Here is a 16885-nt window from a genome sequence, read left to right as displayed (position 1 = left end):
GGGTTTTCATGACATAATGTTTAGTTAAAACATTTGTAATGCAAAAGGCTTGATTACCTCATTCTAAATTTATCTTGAAGTGCCAATCTGCCTAAGAATCAGGAAATGGGGAAAACATGACAAAAACAAAAACCTACTGAAGTTGATATTAATTTTATGTTCAAAACATATAAAAGTGCACGTAAATAACTTTTGTTTCCTTTTCTGACTGCTCTGGTAATTCAAGATATGATTTGTTTGAAATGCACTAGTAATTATCAATTAAGGGGAGATCACTCTGTATTTTTCTATCATTCTATCATTCTAACCAACCAAAAGTTATCTGGAGATTTCTCTTATTACCAGACATGCAGAAATAAAAGATCTTCAATTTCTTACTCGGAATGAGAATAACTTCAAAAAATAATGTTTAGGGAGGATTTTTTTTCTTTTCAACCACATACATGTGTTGATTTTTTTTGAAAATTGCCTGATTTTTACAAAGACTGGCACTTGAGACCAATGTTTTCCATAAATTCAAGTTAAACACAATGATTATAAATCTTTTATGTACATATATATATATATATATATATTTATATCAAACATTTTGTCAAAAGGTTGTTAACTTAGCATTGTTATTGTTGATAAATTATTGTTGTTCAAACATAAAATATTACATACACACTATCAGAAGATGTTGTTGATATATTATGGCTTCTGTGATTTATTTTTGTGGATCACAATCAACATGATCAATATTGTGGATTGGGGAACACTTGCATTTTCTTGGTTTTTGATTTCATGGATTTCCCCCTACATTATTTTTAAATCCTATAGAAAATTTGTGATTCATTGAAGTTTTAGAATAAGTGGTTAATCTGTACTCACTAAATCTACAAAAAGTTGTATCACACAAATAAATGAATCCACAGTATTGAAAATAGATGAAAATTATATTTTTAAAATAGATTTTGAAAACTGCCTGTGACTGATGTTAGTATCATCTCCTTTTTAGGATTGATCTTAAATAAGGGAGATAACTCTAATTTTTAAATAGATTTTGAAAACTGCCTTTGACTGATGTAAGTATCATCTCCTTTTTGGGATTTATCTTATTATGTGATTTTAGTGTAAGATTCATCATGTAGATTAAGATTTGTCAGGATTTATCACAAAGACTTGAATATTAATTTGATTGAACTCATGACTACTGAAGAAATTTATTAGTGTACATTGTATACTTGACTTTTAAAACATAACGACTTAAAAAAAAAATAACCAGTTCTCTTTTTTTATTTTATTTTGTTTTAAGGTGGTACCCAACACTTTCACTAAAATTGATTTGGCTCGTATAATTTTCATAAAATTTTGACAAAGTATTTACTTTGACCCTTTAACAAGCATATAAAAATTTCAAAAATTTTGAACCAACCGTTTTGTCAGAAAGATTACACTGGTTATATAGCAGTTTGACAAACAACAATTTTGATCATTGAGAAGCTTAATATTCCCTTTACAACACAATGTAATTAAAACGTTTAGCTGATTTTTCAGAGTTATCTCCCTGTAGTGTTAGGTACCACCTTAAAGTAATGTTTATGTTTAGAAATAATCATTGGACTTGATTCAGATTTTTTTTTAAATATGGAATATGACCTTGCTAGGTCAGCTGATTCACAATGTAGGATAGAAATGTATGTGATTTTTTAAAACTGTTAAATGTTCTGTTTTTTTCGTGATTATTACAAATTTTTAGATTTATATCAAGTTAAAATGACATTTCTGAATTTCACTTCACAAGTGATTTTAAAACATTATTATGGAGCATTAGTTTTAACAACATTATTTAAAGAATTAAGTAGCCTCTAATAAAAAATTGTTTTTATTGTTAAATTTTGTTAATTTCATGCTTCTCGATCATGTTGCCCAACCTTAATTGGTTAACAACTCATAGTGTTAGACGTTAATCTTCTAAGATTTTATGTTATCCTTGCATTGTTTTGTTAGAATTTGTTAGATTTTGTTGTCCCCCTGACAAATTGTTGCAGGAGACATAACTATACCAGGATCTTGTCATTCCATCTGGTTTTTTAAGTGCTCTCATATGTACGATGTTTGCTTGATTTGAACAAAACATAAGTATAATTATTATAGATTTATATCAGCAATGTCTTGGACGAGTTAGAAAATCAGTGCTGATCAATTATTTTGAAAAGAGTCATGCCCCTTGGAAACATTAATTTTTTATTGAAAATGTATCACTTGGGCTCTCATGTGTACTATTCTGCTTGCCCAGATTTTTATGAAACTAATATTGTAGGTTTATATCAGCAATATCTAGGAAAAGTTAGAAAATCAGTCAATAATTGTCTCCCCTGAAACAAGAGTTGCAGTATGCAAGGCAGTGGCTGCTTAAACTATTTATTTAAAGCTTTATTTAGAGGGTAAAGGATACCTTCTACGCAGATACCTTATGTAGTATAGTTTTCTTCCTTGGCCTCATTCTCATAGTTAAGTTAGCAACTTCCTGATTTTTTATACGACCGCAAAAATTATAAAATTTTTTGGTCGTATATTGGTATCACGTTGGCGTCGTCGTCTGCGTAGTTGTCTGTGTCGTCGTCGTTGTCGGCGTCGTCCGAATACTTTTAGTTTTCGCACTCTAACTTTAGTAAAAGTGAATAGAAATCTATGAAATTTTAACACAAGGTTTATGACCACAAAAGGAAGGTTGGGATTGATTTTGGGAGTTTTGGTCCCAACATTTTAGGAATTAGGGGCCAAAAAGGGCCCAAATAAGCATTTTCTTGGTTTTCGCACTATAACTTTAGTTTAAGTAAATAGAAATCTATGAAATTTTGACACAAGGTTTATGACCACAAAAGTAAGGTTGGGATTGATTTTGGGAGTTTTGGTTCCAACATTTTAGGAATTCGGGGCCAAAAAAGGGCCAAATAAGCATTATTCTTGGTTTTTGCACAATTACTTAAGTATCAGTAAAAAGAAATCAATGAAATTTAAACACAAGGTTTATAACCACAAAAGGAAGGTTGGGATTGATTTTGGGAGTTGAGGTCCCAACAGTTAAGGAATTAGGGGCCAAAAAGGGTCCCAAATAAGCATTATTCTTGGTTTTTGCACCATAACTTTAGTATAAGTAAATAGAAATCTATGAAATTTAAACACAAGGTTTATGGCCATAAATGGAAGGTTGGGTTTGATTTTGGGAGTTTTGGTCCCAACAGTTTAGGAATAAGGGCCCAAAGGGTCCAAATTGAACTTTGTTTGATTTCATCAAAAATTGAATAATTGGGGTTCTTTGATATGCGGAATCTAACTGTGTATGTAGATTCTTATTTTTGGTCCTGTTTTCAAATTGGTCTACATTAAGGTCCAAAGGGTCCAAAATTAAACTTAGTTTGATTTTAACAAAAATTGAATCCTTGGGGTTCTTTGATATGCTGAATCTAAAAATGTACTTAGATTTTTGATTATTGGCCCAGTTTTCAAGTTGGTCCAAATCGGGGTCCAAATTAAACTTTGTTTGATTTCATCAAAAATTGAATAATTGGGGTTCTTTGATATGCCAAATCTAACTGTGTATGTAGATTCTTAATTTTTGGTCCCGTTTTCAAATTGGTCTACATTACAGTCCAAAGGGTCCAAAATTAAACTAAGTTTGATTTTAACAAAAATTGAATTCTTGGGCTTTTTTGATATGCTGAATCTAAACATGTACTTAGATTTTTGATTATGGGCCCAGTTTTCAAGTTGGTTCAAATCAGGATCCAAAATTATTATATTAAGTATTGTGCAATAGCAAGAAATTTTCAATTGCACAGTATTCAGCAATAGCAAGAAATCTTCAATTGCACAGTATTGTGCAATATCAAGAAATTTTCAATTGCACAGTATTGCACAATAGCAAGAAATCTTCAATTGCACAGTATTGTGCAATAGCAAATATTTTCAATTGCACAGTATTGCGCAATAGCAAGAAATATCTAATTGCACAGTATTGTGCAATAGCAAGAAATTTTCAATTGGAGTTATCTTTCTTTGTCCAGAATAGTAGTTGAATCAACTTAAATCATTGTTTTATACAATATACAATGTATATTAACTTTTACTACCAACTGATAAATTAAAACAATCTTTACCATTCAGTGATAACAAGCACTTTATTTTACATTTTAATATTTTATGATGTATTTAAATGAGTAGTTATTGTTGCAAACTCCATTAGAAATTTGAATTTAGATCAGTTTTGGAAAAAGGATGTAAAAAAATATGGGGGGGGGGGGGGGGGTTAAATTTTTCTCATTTATTTCAGATTTCATAAATAAAAAGAAAATTTCTTCAAACATTTTTTTGAGAAGATTAATATTCAACAGCATAGTGAATTGCTCAAAGGCAAAAAAAATATTTTAAGTTCATTAGACCACATTCATTCTGTGTCAGAAACATATGCTGTGTCAACTATTTAATCACAATCCAAATTTAGAGCTGAATCCAGCTTGAATATTGTGGCCATACTTGCCCCAACCGTTCAGGGTTCAACCTCTGCGGTCGTATAAAGCTGCGCCCTGCGGAGCATCTGGTTTTGGTTTGAATTTCTCACTTGTTATGAGTAATAGGATAATTGGTATATTAGTTCCTGGCAATGTCTACATGTCTGTCAGACAGAGTTCACTTGACCTCATTTCATAGATCAGTGATAAATCAGTGATAAAATGACATAACTTTGGCGGAATCAATTACAAGAAGTCTGTGTTACTCTCATCATGAAAAACGAAGTGCTCCACTTGAAATTTATACGTTCTAAGGTTTATCAAACTCATAGGTTATAAAAAGAAAGAAAAAATATTGTATCGTGTCTGGAAACAGACTAAATCTAGAGAAACATTTTACAGGTTCCCCTGATAGAGGAGGGAACCACAGAAGATCACTGATAACTGATTACATAAGTTAACAAATATAAGTCAAAATACGGCCCTCAACAATGAGCAATACATATAAATAAAAAAACTGAGTTTTCTCTATTTTGTCAGTTACTCCGAGAACTTTATACTCACTAGGTGAACCTTATTTTGTGTGTAGAATGACTTTAAGATGCACATGTCAGTGTATCAGAGGGTAAATCGGTCTTTGATCACATTTTTAGCTCACCTTTCCTAAAAGAAAATGTGAGCTTTTGCCAATACTTGGCGTCCGTCGTCGTCGTCCGTCCGTCATCGTCCGTCCGTCGTCGTCGTCGTCGTAAACTATTTCAAAGATCTTCACCTCTGAAACTACTGAACCAATTCAAACCAAACTTCATCTGATTGATTCCTAGGGTATCTAGAATAAAGTTTGTGTTTTAATTCCCATTTCATCAAAAAACATGGCCGCCATGGCTAAAAATAGAACATAGTGGTAAAATGCAGTTTTTGGCTTATAACTCAAAAACCAAAGCATTTAGAGCAAATCTGACACATGGGGTAAAATTGTTTATCAGGTCAAAGTCTATCTGCCCTGAAATTTTCAGATGAATCGGACAACCCGTTGTTGGGTTGCTGCCCCTAAATTGGTAATTTTAAGAAAATTTTACTGTTTTTGGTTATTATCTTGAATATTATTATAGATAGAGATAAACTGTGAACAGCAATAATGTTCAGCAAAGTAAGATTTACAAATAAGTCCCTTTATAGTCAATTTTTAACCATTTTTCTAAAATCTTAGTAATCTTTTACAAAAATCTTCTCCTCTGAAACTACTGGGCCAAATTAATCCAAACTTGGCCACAATCATCATTGGGGTATCTAGTTTATAGAATGTGTGGCGTGACCCTGCCAACCAACCAAGATGGCCGCCATGGCTAAAAATAGAACATAGGGGTAAAATGTAGATTTTGGCTTATAACTCTAAAACCAAAGCATTTAGCGCAAATCTGACAGGGGATAAATAATCTGTTAGGTCAAGATCTATCTGCCCTGAAATTTTCAGACAAATCGGTCAACCCGTTGTTGGGTTGCTGCCCCTGAATTAGTAATTTTAAGGAAATTTTGCAGTTTTTGCTTATTATCTTGAATATTATTATAGATAGAGATAAATTGTAAACAGCAATAATGTTTAGCAAAGTAAGATCTACAAATAAGTCAACATGACCAAAATTGTCAGTTGACCCATTAAGGAGTTATTGCCCTTTATAATCAATTTTTAACCATTTTTCTAAAATTTTAGTATTCTTTTAAAAAACCTTCTTCTCTGAAACTACTGGGCCAAATTTAACCAAACTTGGCCACAATCATCATTTGGGTATCTTGTTTAAAAAATGTGTGGCGTGACCCTGCCAACCAACCAAGATGGCCACCATGGCTAAAAATAGTACATAGGGGCGAAATGTAGATTTTGGCTTATAACTCTGAAACCAAAGCATTTAGAGCAAATCTGTCTGGGATAAATTGTTTATCAGGTCAAGATCTATCTGCCCTGAAATTTTCAGACAAAACAGACAACCTGTTGTTGGGTTGCTGCCCCAGAATTAGTAATTTTAAGGAAATTTTGCTGTTTTTGGTTATTATCTTGAATATTATTATAGATAGAGATAAACTGTAAACAGCAATAATGTTCAGCAAAGTAAGATCCATAAATAAGTCAAATGACCAAAATTGTCAGTTTACCCCTTAAGGAGTTATTGCCCTTTATAGTCATTTTTTAACAATTTTCATAAATTTTTGTAAATTTTTAGAATATATTTTCCACTGTAATTACTGGGCCAAGTTCATTATAGATAGAGATAATTGTAGCAACAAGAATGTACAGTAAAGTAAGATCTACAAACACATCACGATCACCAAAACACAATTTCGTCGTGAATTTATCTGTGTCCATTGTTTAATATGCACCAAGGTGAGCGACACAGGCTCTTGAGAGCCTCTAGTTCAATGGTTTAGTCGATACCAACGGTCAGACCTTTAATACAAGATTCAGTGATAACCAGTAAAGCATTTATATATGAATCTAAATTGAAAACAACGTTCAAACCTATGATTGCGTTGGATAAAAACCGCAACTTTTATACGTGTGCATGTTGAAAAAATCGTTGTAGAGGGTCTAATAACAGGACAAACAATATTTTCCAAAAGACCAAAAAAGTGAAAATTTAAAGTAAATTTTAACAAAACGCAATTATATATCTTTATTTCTCATCACCAAATACATAGGTACAGGGTTGACTGCGAGGCATACCAGCGCCTACACATATACAAAAAGTAAAATCACAAAAATACTGAACTTAGAGGAAGATCAATTGGGGAAGTCCATAATCACATGGCAAAATCAAATAACAAAACGCATCAAAAACGAATGAACAAAAACTGTCATATTCCTGATTTGGTACAGGCATTTTCAAATGTAGAAAATGGTGGATTAAACCTGGTTCATATACAAGTCATACTCCTTGAATACATACAATAGGTTAGACAGGGAGGTCATGTAGAGATCATTGATACTCCCTCCAGCAACAACTGTGAGATTATAATTTGTTTCTGTAGCATTTTATCAGATGTAATATAAATTACCATGGGTCCGTGAATGGAAGTATTATACTTGCATGGTCCAAGGCATATAATATTTACTAGTGAAATAAGAACTTGATAACAAATAATTGTTTTCTTTAAATTACATTGTTTAGACCACATTTGCTAAAACAACAATTTTAAGTGTTATATATAAACACCAAGCCCACGTTTGTTTGCCGAAACTTGATTTTTCAAATGATGGAGAATCGTGACTGAACCATCGAACTAAATGTTTGTCACAACATTTCCCTATATTTAATGTTTGTTCATAATTATTATCTTTACCAAATGTGTTGTAAACAATGTAATATAAAGAAAAGAATTATCTGTTTAGGAGTAAACATTGGTGTAGTCAAGATTCTCCAACATTTGAAAAATCGAACTCACTTTTATCTAACAAGTTTTAAACAATAGATGGAATTGGTGTTTATATAACATAATATATAACAATTGAAATTGTTGTTTTTAGGAAAGTAAAGTGAAACATGTTTATGATTTATGATATAAAATAAATTACATATATCATTTGTTTAACAGTAAATTTTTTGCACGTTTTTTTTGGCGGATTATTATCTTTCAATATAATATTTATCAACTTGAAAAACTTTGTATCTTAAAAAGTAAAAAGATGATAAAAAAATTTTATTTTGTTTATCAATTTGTTGAAAAAATTAGTCAATATTAATATGATAATGATTTTTTTACTAATCAACTAAAGATTAATGTATGATATTTAAACATGACTCTGAAATTAATACTTCATTTATTTAATAATACATTAATTATGATAAAAATCACGTTTCTTCAACAAGAAATTCTTTACCTATGTATAAAAATATAATATGCTGGAGAAACGTCATCAATCCAGTTCCATACCGTCAACTTATATAGTAAGACCTGTGATGATATTCGTTTGAAATGATAGTACACGTACATGCCCTTTTAGCAACATAATTTTATTCGAATCTTTCGGTTTAAGCTAGCGTTCTTGGTGTATATGTTACCGTGAATTTGTATAATCAGGGATTATGTAGAATCCCTAAAATTTTCAGGGATTATGTATAATCACTGGTTAGTTTAGGGATTATATATAATCACTAAAACTTTCAGGGATTATGTATAATCACTTGAAAAAACGTCAGGGATTATACAGAATAACTGAAATGATACTAAAATATATAACATATTGAAATATCTTAAAAGTTAACCTTAATATATCATAATAATAACCTTAATATTGTAAAACGTTAGGCATAATTTATCAATATGAAAGACACAAAAATATTGAAATGTTATACACAAAATAATCAAATGATAAGCACAATATAATTAAATGATGAGCAAAATATTTATGGAATAATTGATGTTTTGTTTTCAATACTGACTTTATCAGTAATAATATCAAGCGAGCCCTTTTTGATATTTACTTTATTAGTAATAATAATATCAAGCAACCTCAAACTGATTTCTTGTATAAAGGATCCGAGCAGGATTCCATGCTATATAGCAAGGCGATATCCTTCTTCAGCCTTTTCGTGAATATTGACCATTAGTTTTTTGGGATCTCCCTTTCCTGGAACCAAGGATTTGTATAGTAAGACTATATAAATCCTTGCTGAAACCACTAGTGTAATTGGTTTGAGATATCATCTTTGAAGCTTTTGATTATTGATAATCCCTGAAATCATATTAGGGAATTTGTAGAATACTAATTAAAATTATCAGTGATTATCTAAAATCACTGGTCATTTTCAGGGAATCTATATAATCACTAATATTTTTAGTGATTCTACATAATCCCTGAAAAATCAGGGATTCTACATAATTCCTGATTATACAAATTCACTGTAACATATATATACAAAGAAAGACGCTTCGGACACACGAAATGCATATAGTGATATTTAAAGATTATCGTTGGTCATTTCAACCGGCACGTGCGCCCTTTGTTTCTATCGATAACTTTTCATATCACTTTACTGTGCTGAGAAGACTTGTAGATTTCGAAAAAGAGCAGCATAATGCCGCTTCAAGGCAGCACTCGCACCTGCAAAGTGGAAAGAAATTAATATAAGTTCTAATAACTTGTTTCCCGATACACTATACATAATGATAATTTGATATGATTGCCAATTAAACAACTCTCCACAAGAGACCAAAATGATACAGAAATTAACAACTATAGGTCGCCGTACGTCCGATGTTCTCACGTGGTATTCAAGCGGAACAAATGAAGTTTTAAAAATATTAAAAAACAAAGAAATTAGAGGATGACGAATGATAAATCCTTGTTATCATAAATGAAGGGATACATAGGTGTATAATAATATATAAATATAAATAACAAAAGGTTAAACAAAATTTACTCTTACTTACGGAATAGAAACAGCTTTATTGTTTACACACATATATGTTAAAACATTTCCTAGTTCTGAGGTCGACAAATAAACATTTTTTCTAACGAAAACACCATATCATTGATATATATATATATATGGATGCACAACCAGACAACGTTTTATGGGTGTGGGAATATTTATGGAAAAAAAACCCAACAAACTAAGTAAACGTTTCAATCAACTTTCCATCTGAAACTCACAATTTGTAAAAGTAAACCATTTTAGGTTTAACGGTTACAGTACGGCATTCAACAGTTCGTCGAAAAAAGAATTCATTAGTCCTAAATTTTACAGGAATATTCTGCAAGTGGGTCGACATTGATAAAGGACAGAAATTTCTACTGTCAAAATAAGCGTTTGTTGGATTTGGTAGACATTTGCATTGAAACGTGCCACCTAGACCCTTGTAGCACTCAGTGGCGGATTCAGAAATTTCAGCTTGATAAGTGGGGGCCTACTGACTGTCTAAGAGTGGGCGCTCCTGTCACTCTCTATATAACCAACCAAAATTTTCCAACAAAAGGGAGGGTCCGTGTCCCCTGGTCCCCCCAAATCCCAAATGGGATAGACAGAAAAATAGAAAAGTATAGTAAGAATATTAATCTCAGTCTCGAATTTTGTCACAACTGATGATTGCAAACAATACTTCTCTGTGTTTTCATGTGAAATGCCGTACGAATGGTACAAACGATCTATGTTTTACTGTGAAATGCCGTACGAATGGTACAAACGATCTATGTTTTACTGTGAAATGTCGTACGAATGGTACAAACGATCGATGTTTTCTTGTGAGAAGCCGTACGAATGGTACAAACGATCCATGTTTTCCTGTGAAATGCCGTACGAATGGCACAAACGATCTATGTTTTCCTGTGAAATGCCATACGAATGGTACAAACGATCTATGTTTTCCTGTAAAATGCCGTACGAATGGTACAAACGATGTATGTTTTCCTGTAAAATGCCGTACGATTGTACAAACGATCTATGTTTTACTGTGAAATGTCGTACGAATGGTACAAACGATGTATGTTTTCCTGTGAAAAGCCGTACGAATGGTACAAACGATCGATGTTTTCCTGTAAAATGCCGTACGAATGGTACAAACGATCTATGTTTTCCTGTGAAATGTCGTACGAATGGTACAAACGATCTATGTTTTCCTGTGAAAAGCCGTACGAATGGTACAAACGATCGATGTTTTCCTGTAAAATGCCGTACCAATGGTACAAACGATCTATGTTTTCCTGTGAAATGTCGTACGAATGGTACAAACGATCTATGTTTTCCTGTGAAATGCCGTACGAATGGTACAAACGGTCTATGTTTTCCTGTGAAATGCCGTACGAATGGTACAAACTATCTATGTTTTCCTGTAAAATGTCGTACGAATGGTACAAACGATCTTTGTTTTCCTGTTAAATGTCGCACGAATGGTACAAACGGTCTAAGTTTTCCTATGAAATGCCGTACGAATGGTACAAACTATCTATGTTTTCCAGTGAAATGCCGTACGAATGGTACAAACGATCTTTGTTTTCCTGTAAAATGTCGTACGAATGGTACAAACGATCTTTGTTTTCCTGTAAAATGTCGTACGAATGGTACAAACGGTCTATGTTTTCCTATGAAATGCCGTACGAATGGTACAAACTATCTATGTTTTCCAGTGAAATGCCGTACGAATGGTACAAACGATCTTTGTTTTCCTGTAAAATGCCGTACGAATGGTACAAACGATCTATGTTTTCCTGTGAAATTCCGTTCAAATAATGCAAACGATCTAAGTTTCCTGTGAAATGCCGTACGAATGGTACAAACGATCGGTATAATAAGAATTAGTTACATTTAAGAATTTAATTATAATTGACATTTCATCTTCTGCGTAATTTTAGACACAACAGTTATGTATTTTCACTATTTTGCAAATAAATTATTATTGTATGAAAAAACATATTGCTGCAATTCCATTCCAAATCTTATCGTAAATGCAACTTTGTTTGTGTTGAAGATATATATACAATATAAGTTCAAAGTCAGAAAAATATAAACTTTTTTTGTATGTAGCTGAGAAACTAGGGAAGGGCGAGGTTTCGCCGCACTCAACCCTAGTTTTTCGCAGAATACATAAAAGTTTATATTTTTCTGACATTGACCTAATATTGTATTATACTGCAACTAAAATTATTACATTGAATCATAGCTATTGAAATTGTAAAACTAATTTCAAAGTTATTTCCATCCTTTAGTAAAGAAACCCCTGATTCAGTGATTGTGGAAAAAGTTATCTATAGTTACATGCATGATGATTGCACAAAATATAGCTGTACGTGTTACTATATTTTGGAAATAAACACAACTAGTTGCAGTAAAAGAAAGTACAAAAAGATTATAAAAAAGTTATAGATTCCAGTGAATGGTATAGTGACTAAACGAATATTCAAAAATAGGAGATTTCCAAAATTGTTAATTGCCTCTGGTTTTGTTTTTCTATAGCTACCTCGGAAATTATTCATTTCGTACATGTTTTTCTTTTGTGAATTTGTATAGGATTTCCAAACCAAATTGAAAAGGATAAAGAGGTTATCAATAAACACAATTTCTACACGGATTTAATTTGTTTACGTTTAGTATTATGCCTATTCATTGACATGTAAATGTTTTTAAGATTATTGCAAATTAAATTGACAGTATTTTGCTCCGCCCCACTTATATATAACTACTAAATAAATCTTTAATTCATCATTTCGATGTTTCGACTTGTATAAGTTGCTGTTCTGTTCAAAGTAAGAATATTTGGTTCAGAAAGACAAGAAACCTTGCTTTAACATTTTCTTAACTTATTTTTTTTTATGTGCTCAATTTAAGGGATCAGTTTCGACTCCAATATGGAAAAGATGGTTTGGTTCCTGGTCGTAATCATTTGTCATGTGTATATTTGTTCTGCTAATAACCAGACAGAAGACCAATATCAGACAAAAAGACAATTGAAAAGAACACTCATGGAAAAGTATTCTAACCAGCAAATACCACGGAAACACGAATATGATGGTGTATACGTGGCCGTTAACCCGTACATTGATTTGTTTTTAGATTTTAATGAGAATGCTGGAACCTATGTTGTATATGCACTTTTCCGGATAAACTGGGAAGATGATTATATCACATGGAATGAAACAGAAAACGATGGCATAACTTTTCTGCGTTTTCCAGTTACAGAGGTTTGGTTTCCGAAGATTATGATACGGAATACGATAGAAAAACGGACAATCTTTACTTCAGATGATGACTTGGATCAAATGACCACTTATGTTGAATATTATTCAGATGGTTCAGCGACCGTTTTAGCTGGGGGTGTAATTGAAGTCGTTTGTCATGCAAGCATGTATTATTTCCCTTTCGATTCCCACGTTTGCAATATTGAGTTATATTTTGATGACAGTGCTGTATACACGGATTACAATTCTTACGGTGACCAAAGCCTTTTATCACTCACTCACTATACTCCTCATGCAGAGTGGGACTTAACTAACGTTACGTCTGTACCGGGACCAAATGGTTGGCCACAGTTAATTGTACAACTTAAACTTGAAAGGAAACCTTTGTTTGTGTGCGTAAGCCTAATACTGCCAATTTTTCTTGTTAGTTTTGTCAACGTTTTCGTGTTTGTTCTTCCAATAGAATCCGGAGAAAGAATATCACTTTCGGTAACCTTATTTCTTACATTTGTAGTTATAATAACAATGGTTTCCGAAAATCTTCCCGAGAGCAGCGAAGTTAGTATCTTCATAATATTACTGATAACAAAAGTGATATCCAGCATCCTTACAACTGTAATGGCGATAGTAACTTTATCATTATATTACCGAAATAATGATACTAAAACATTTTCAATATTAAAAATGTGTACATGTGCTACGAAATGTCGACAGCAGGAAAATAGCCATGAGAATCAGGCAACGAAAACTTCGAAGCATTCAACATTGGGTGTCAAAACAAACTGGCAAAACGTGGTACAGAAAATCGATAGATTCTGTATTTTTGTGTTAGTAGTAGAAATACTATCTGAAATTGTAGCTGCGTTGATTATCTTTAGGAATCGATGGGGTTTAAACAATAGTTAGTAGTTGTTTATTTTTGATATTCATGTCCTGATAACATACATGTAATACATCACATACATGTAACGAACCACAATTTGAAAGTTGGAAAATATATTACAATATATCACCATTAAAAATAATAAATTATATGAATCTAATATAGAGATTGTTATATATTCAGATTAATGTCATACAAACATAAATTGAAATTACTGAAATTTCTAAAGAGACACTTGTATTCAGCAGTGGAGTTGCTGTAGTTTATTACATTGGATTAAATGTAAATTTATGTCAACAGGTAGGGTGAATTATAAATTATTTCAAAGAGCATGTAAAAATGCCATTGATTAGTGGAAAAACTGGTTTCAGAATTTTGACAAAATCATTAGGGAATGTAATGTAGATTTATACACTAAGTTAGATACGGCGTTGCATAAAAATGTAATTACATAATTGAGCTAAAAAAAAATATTTGAAAATAATTAGGTAAATTGGCATAATCAGAATATTGTCATAAAATGTTGGAAAAAATATGTACTTTATATGTAAATTGGTTCGTGTCAATCGGTACACTGATTTTCGACAATATCAAAGAAAATATTGTTCAATAACTCATTTTTTGGTGGTTCTTTTTCTATAAAATTAAGCATTTATGTATTATAAATCAATCTATACCATAATATGAAACAAAATAATAAGTAACAGCATCCTTCTAGTCCTTAGTGACATATTATAAGTCCTTAGTGCAGTGTTTAGACGTACCGATAAAATCATGAATGATCATCATGCTTTACAATCACCAGAATGGTCTTTGCAATGGTACAATCTGTATCGATAGTGAATTACCCGGTGCATTACGTTTGCATGCATTACCATTACATTTCACAGGTTCACATTTATAATGGTGGTCAATACATATTTCTGATAAAACAAGGTTTTATAACATTCACTCTACTGCATGTTCTGTATACCAATTAATCATAAAATGCATACTCTTATTTTCAGATCGTATGAAGATGTGAATATTTTCCAAAAAATATTTTGAGTATGAAATTAATTTCAGGAATTTTTCTTTCTTGGTATTAAATCACAGACATTTTAAGAATATACTGCTTGTTCGGTTTAGGAGCGTTATTGGCAGTTAGACAGAGACATGTCTCTAGTTTACAGTTGGGTTATAAATGAATGCCAAGTCTTGCAAAGGTACAAGGTATGAAGCACATTGCAAAATTATTCCTCCGATCCGTCTCCATTCCAATAAGGAAAGTTGACGTTTAATATATGAATTGGTTGATTTTTCAGCTTAAGTATAAAGTAAAATCACAAAAATACTGAACTTAGAGGAAGATCAATTGGGAAAGTCCATAATCACGTGGCAAAATCAAATAACAAACAAAACGAATGGACAAGAACTGTCATATTCCTGACTTGGTACAGGCATTTTCAAATGTAGAAAATGGTGGATTAAACCTGGTTCTATAGCGCTAACCCTCTCACTTTAATGACAGTCTCATCAATTTCCGATATGTTTACATTGATGCGTTAAATAAACAGACACAATTAATAAAATAGTCAAAATATGGGTACACCAGTCATCATCGTTTAACAATTTTAAAAGGAGCAATTTAACAGAACACAAAAACATCTACTATCTACGAACACATTTATTGATTTGAGTGTCTGACGTCAGAAAATTGTATACGTCACATAAATTTGTCGTTCAATGTGCGTACAAAAATTTTAAAAATTTTCATGGGAATGTTAGCATACAGGGTTAAAAAATCAAAAGTATGTAAGAATAAATTTAAGAAATAGACCGAGATTTAAACTAGTCCAAAAGTTATATATAGAATTTATAAGAATAACGAAATTTAAACGTTGTGAGATTTAAAATACTTTAATAAGGACTAATTCAAATAGTACTTTTTTCAGTTTCTACGCTTTTTTGTTCTGAGATATTTTTATTTATAAAATTGTTTAATTAAAAGTAATTCTGTATTTTGTTGTTACAACCAAGTATCCACCTATTTTTTTTAAATCTGAGCTTACGCAAAATACAAAAAATTTACCACGGCGATTCATGTATTTTTCTACCAGATTTCTCCCCAAATATTTTTTCAAACACGCACGTTTCTTTTTTTTTTTTAAATTTATATGTATACGAGATGTTGCAAACGTTGTGAATTTTCAACATATAAACGCTCAAACGTAATGCATTTTGTCGGTCAAACGTGATTTTTTTCTCTCTCGCACAAACGTAATACGACGAATTAAATGTGCATGGCTGACCTGTGTAATCAATTGAAAAGTTAGGACGAAAAATGTGATATATCCTAAGTTAAGAGAGCTTCGAGATCACGACTTAGGAATTCTGTCTAAGCTTCGGCCCCTGAATTTCATAAAGGACAAACTTCGAGACCGTAGACTTTTCCTAATATAAACCGCGAAAAAAATAAACTATTATCAGTAAAATAGGGACAAACAAAAATCCATGTTCGTTTAGACTTTTATGATTAAATTGAAAAACGAGGTATCCTGCATGGATCCTATACAAGAAATCAGTTCGAGGTTTCGGATTTCTTTTTTTGGCACCTTCAAATGTTTGTACTGAAAACTGTACTTCTATTAGACGTACAAAATCGGACTCGATATCTGAATATTTATTTAAATGTAAAATATGGATGTTGTGATGAAAACATTTGCGAATCAAATAGCTGTGCCCGCAGAAAAGCAGAGAGAAATGTGCTATGATAGTCGATGCCATCCAAATTTCGTTTGTAAAAGTAAATGATTGTTTTTAAAATATTGTGTAACATTTTAATGTATTGTTTGATTTTGA

The sequence above is a fragment of the Mytilus edulis genome, chromosome 13, assembly GCF_963676685.1.
Source record: "Mytilus edulis chromosome 13, xbMytEdul2.2, whole genome shotgun sequence".
Classification (NCBI taxonomy): domain Eukaryota; kingdom Metazoa; phylum Mollusca; class Bivalvia; order Mytilida; family Mytilidae; genus Mytilus; species Mytilus edulis.
Note: the sequence above shows the minus strand (reverse complement) of the source record.